Below are 5817 nucleotides of genomic sequence, written 5' to 3' on the forward strand. Positions count from 1 at the left end.
ATGAAAATTTTCAGCTCTCAATTTTATAATATTTCATGATTTTTGATGCTTTAAAATCCCAAAAATGAGCATGGAAAAATTTATTTATAAGAAAATGGCCTAAATACTAAAAACTTTGTACTAGGGGTAAAATGGTCTTTCCATGGGTTTAAAGGCTATAAATATCCAACATTTGTAGTGAATAATGGGAACCATTGGATCTCTCATTGAATCTTGATCCAATGGCTAAAGTTTGTTGCTTGAAAAGAAAAAAAAAAGAAACTTTGACCCTTGAGTGAGATTTGATTTAAGGGTTCATTTCACCAAAAAGAGATCCTTTTAAGGGTCTTCTTCTTAAAAAAAGAGAGGTGAGCGCAAAAAGTGGCATGTACAAGGAACATCCAGCGAGGAGGAACAAAGAGGGGCTGAAGTTGAGGGATAGCACCTGCAAAAAAAAAAAAAAAATAGGGTTAGTAGAGTAAGAGAAAATAAACAAATCTTAAAGCCTTGTAGAGGAAGGCTGAGAGGGAAGTGAAAAAAAATTTAAAAAAAGGAGAGGAGAAAAGGAAACGAAAGGAAGCTCTTTTTGTGAAAAAAAATGGGGAGTTGAGTTTTCAAAAAAAAAAAAAAAGAGAAGGAAGCAACAACAAAAAGGGAAGAAGGAAGAACTAGGAATCACGAACGGAAGCCAAGTAAAAAGAAATAGAGAAAAAAAAATGGAAACCAAAAAAGAGGAAAGACTAAGAAAAAACAACAAGAAACAGAAATGAAAGGTAAACCTTTTATTCTTTCTTTGTTAACACATGTAATGTATATCCTGTTTGATATATGCATCTAAAAAATATAAAATGTATTTTGGCAGCCTCTAAGTCCCTTTTAAGTCATTGCTTATACAGTTTAAAGCCAGACCTTTTATGGAAACTTACAAAAAGTTTATGGCTTTGCATGCTCTTTGACTTACTCACATGGTATTATTTTGTGGGGAGTAAAAGCTCAAAGCTTTAAGTGTTTACTACTTTCTTCATTAGCTAGAAAAACGGTTCTTGCCTTCTCTAATTGCAATAGTAATTTAAATCATTTGACAGGCTATTATACATTGGTTCTCTTCCCTTTAGATCCCTATTTCTTTATCATCCATGCCCTATTGTTGGTTAGTAAAAAATGGACCTGAAACTGGCTGGGGATTCCTGAATCATACTACTTTGTTTTCCATAGGCAGTCACGGTTTGAGCTCTGCCACAGAATTTTTCCCACATTGTTTGCTTTCGTTGTTTTATAAAGAATTTCCTATTTCACGTCTGTGCTTTTAGCCTACTTCCCATGAATCTTTAGGGCGAAAAAGAACTTGTAAACTTCAAGGACATTTATCTGGGCTTTATTCATTCTCAAGCTACTACTTTGCTAACATTCCAATGCCTTGTTTTAATTTCTAGTTAAATCCTCTTGAGTTTTCTTAATATGTCTATCCACCTGTCAATTATTTTGCATAATTAATGTTTGAAGAAATGGCCATTGTATCAAGCTCATTTTAAGTGCCATCCCTTGGTTAGGTAGTCACGGTTCGACCACTGTTCTTAGTCTGTTTCACCTTTCATTTGTTTTCCTAGAATCTTTTAACTGCTCTTTACTTCTTTCCTAATATTTTGCTTTCCATTTCATGCAACTTGTGGAACAAAATGCTTAGAGTTTGAGGGGAAAATGGGGCCATCTTCGTTGTTCAGTCTTGATTTCATGGTGGATGCTTGCTTATGGTTTGAATCGTTACCTTTGCTAGTCAAGTTCTTTGATGCTAGATGAGGATACTGTATGGTTGTTTAGGTCGATAAATCATCAATAGGGTTTTATGTGACTTGATCCCACGCGTTTATTTTTTTCTTGTACTTATTTTTAGGTTGTTCCTTGTTTTCAAATCCAGTTTTCATTCTTTCCATGGCCATGGGAATTCACTTCCAAAGCTTATTTTCTTCTAGGCTTGAGGTTATAGAGAATCCCCTTTTAAATCAAACCGTGGGTCCCAGACTTGGTTTTTAAGAATTTTGCTACCTAATAATTAGGGTTAAGCTTTAGAGCTGTGCATTGTTAATTCTTTTTTTTTTTTTTTCCTATTCCTTGTATTGTCTAATCCAGGTGGCAATAAAAAGTAGCTTGGATAATAGGTTAATTTGTTCTTTTTTTTTTTCTTTTACTTCATTGACATGAGAAATTTTCAAAGCCTAGGGTAGTAGTTCTATTGGCTCCTGATAAGTGTCACGCATGATCCATGGAACACATGTCCATGTTTAATTTTTCTTGTTTGATTAAAATTGGAAATTTTTTTTACATTATAATTTCTTTAGTGTTTAAACTTTTATGTTCAATTTAATTCCATGCAATAAACTAGTATTATTATTATTATTATTATTATTTCACATCAAATAACACAACATTATGCAATTTATCTTTTATTTGCATTTTATTATTATGCAATTTATCCTTTATTTGCATTCTAGTTTCGCATCAAATAACACTAACATTAGTAATAATATTAATGTTAATAGTAATAAATGAAAATTTTCAATGATAGGACTCCAGAAAATCTAAGTAGTGATTTTTGAGAATTCTTTAGGTGGGAAAAATCTTTTAAAAATTATCAAAGTATTGAAATATTTAGAAGTTTCTTTTTAATATAAAAAAACCTCCATTTTGTCATTATTTTCATTAATTTGAGAAGTCTTTTAGATAAAAATATTTTTTAAATAAATTTTTGGATAATAATATTATTACATTTTTTATTATTAAAGTAAATAAAAAATCTCTAAGGATGAAATTCAAAAGAAATCCAAGTAGTGTTGCTTTTGGACTCTTTAGGAAAGAAAATTTATCTAAAATACTGCTAATGTGTTGGAATATTTAGATTAATTATCGATAAAGATTTTTTGTTCGTTTATAAATGGCATAAAATGATTTTTTTTATAGACATTATACTTCAGGGTTTTTTTAGATAAATATTGGAAATAAATATAAACCACCGATGATAGGATTTTTTAGAATTTCGAGTAGTGATTCTTAAAGATTTCTTAGATAAGATGGTCTCTCTTAATGTTGCAAGAGTATTAGAATATTTTTAGAGACTTTTCAATATGTAAGGTTTTTATTTATTTTCATGCGTATTACTAATCTAAAAATGTTTTTTTAACAAAATTAAGAAAATTAGTTTTTAAATTCAAATTTATCAATTTTTTTATTGGGATTAAATTTTGGTTGTCTTGTTTTATTATATGCATTATAATTTGAAGATAAATATAGATTGTCGATGATGAAACTTCTTAGAATTCCAAGTAGAGATTTTTAAAAATTCCTTAGGTGAGAAAGTTCCTATTAATATTATCAAAGTATTGAAATATTTTCGAAAATATTTCAATATGCAAGGTTTTTATTTATTTTTCAAAAATAGCAAAAGTACTAAAAATAAAAATATGTTTTTTTATAATAAAAAATTAAGAAAATTAAATTTTAAATACCAAAATTGAGACCATTTTAGTCTTAATTAAATGATAACACAGAATTAATTAGTACCATTTTAAACAAGCATCGTGGGGATGCTAATCATTTCTCATACGTAACCGACTCTCGAACCCAAACTATTTTTGTAGACCTAAAAATTATTTTAATAGGTAGCCAATCATACCTAGCAAAAAATATTGGTAGTGACTCCATCTTTTGTTTTTAAATTCGTCTAGCGATCCCTAAAATTATTATGATAAGACATATACCAAGGCTATAAGGTTGATAGTGCCTGTTGTTTATTGATATGGCAATTATTTGATGATCTGGATGAATAGTAAAAATGCTTATTTCGCAATAAATTGAAGTCGAAGACAATTTAATTTTGAAGGTATAACTTTTATTAATAAATTTATTATTTCATTCCTTAATTTAATAAAAATTACTATATTTATACATAATTAAAATATAATCCGTCTATCAATCTATTATATAAATTTTACTTATTTTAACTTTTATTTTAACCTCATTTAAGTTGCCGACATGACACCCTATTTTTTTTATTATTTTTACTTTTTCATTTTTAATTTTTTTATTTAAAAAATTACAAATTAAAAAACCAATAGAGATATCCACATGACACCCTAACTTGATTTTTTCCTTTCTTTTTTTTTTTTTAATTAGATAAATCTTTCAATAAAAGGAGTTAACGATAGGGATGAAAAACAATTTGTATTCGATGGTTTTCGATCCTACTCAATTCGATAGGTGTTGTCATAACGTATAAATTCGTAGATTTATCGCTAGACATAGATTAAAAGAGTCGTCACCAATATTTTTTGTTTAGGTGCGATTGGCCACTTAACTGAATCTATCCCATTTTAAAGAGAAGTCTCAAACTTGACTTAGATATCTTTAAATGGTAGATTCTAATCTATGAAACCATATTTAAGTTCAAGAGTGCAATTGCATATGAGGAAGATTATAGCACCCTCACAATGCTCATCCAAATGATGGTACCAACTTGATTTCAAGTTTTCCAAACCTAAAAATATCTTTATAATTTGCCAACTAATTTAATTATTGAAAATTAATCCTAAAATTACTCCAATAGTTTGGTGATAATTTAAGACAATTCATCACCTTAGTAGTATTCATAGAGACTAGCGTCTTACTCTAAAAGGCTTTGTCATTAGATCCATTTAAATTTTATTTAAATAACTAATTAGTAAAATCTTTCAATAGTTTGATAAGATTTATTTTGATGCAAATCTTTCAATAGTTTGGTAAGATTTTATTATAAAATTATTATGAAATTTATTTTAAGAAAATTCATTTAACCTTCCGATAGTTCTAAAATCTACTTCATTATTTAAATCTTTCAATAATTTGGTATGATTGAAATTTTTATTATTATTATTTTTAAAAAATTCATTAAGTCCTCTAATAGTTTTGTAAAACTTAATTGAAGATTTAAATCCTCCAATAGTTTGGTAGGATTGAAAATTTTATTACAATTTTTTTCTTTTAAAATTCATTATAAAATTCTCAAATAGTTTAGTAGATTTCATAATTTAAAATTTCTAAGCCCATGAAATAAAAAATTCATAATTTAAAACTCACAATCTTTAAATTTTATTTTAAACATAAAAAAAGTGAAATAAATGAATAAATATATAAATAAACAAAATGTAAAAATTACCTTAATGGATAAAAACATGCCTAAGTGGAAGTATCCCTTGATCTATAGTGGTAGATAGCCACCAATTTTGACTTAAGAGCTCTATTACCAATTCCAACCAAAGAGCTTGAGTATAGATTGCTACTCATCTATTTCCTTGTGGGTTTTTCTTTTTTCTTTTTTTGTGTGTGGTTGATTGGTGTTTATATAGGGCTTTTTGCTAAGAATTTTGGGGATTTGCATTGAATGGAAATGATTGTAGGTCTGATTATGCTCTGAATTGATTTTTTTTCTTAATTCTCTTTAAAATTGGTTTAATTAATTTTTGAAATTGTCTCGATTTTTCTTGATTTCCAAAATCCCTTAAAATTCCCAAATTAAATTTGGCTTTGATTCCCTAATTTGATTTCTTTTCAACCTTCTTTTAATATTTGAAGAGATCATGTTTTAGTCTTAATTGTCGAGATCATCCTTGATTAGTGCTTAAATTACTCCACAAATTTCATTACCTAGATAAATAAAAGACTAAAAGATAAATAAATAGGACAAACAAGATATAAAAAAGAAATGTATGAAATTGGACAATTGGGCTTGGATCAAATTTAGGCCCAATTAGTTTGAGCCTTGGACTAAATAGCGTATCTATAGCTACCTCTCTTTGCATAGTTTTTGTG

Source organism: Durio zibethinus, chromosome 6 (assembly GCF_047325235.1).
Source record: "Durio zibethinus cultivar Kanyao isolate XHJ-2024 chromosome 6, ASM4732523v1, whole genome shotgun sequence".
Classification (NCBI taxonomy): domain Eukaryota; kingdom Viridiplantae; phylum Streptophyta; class Magnoliopsida; order Malvales; family Malvaceae; genus Durio; species Durio zibethinus.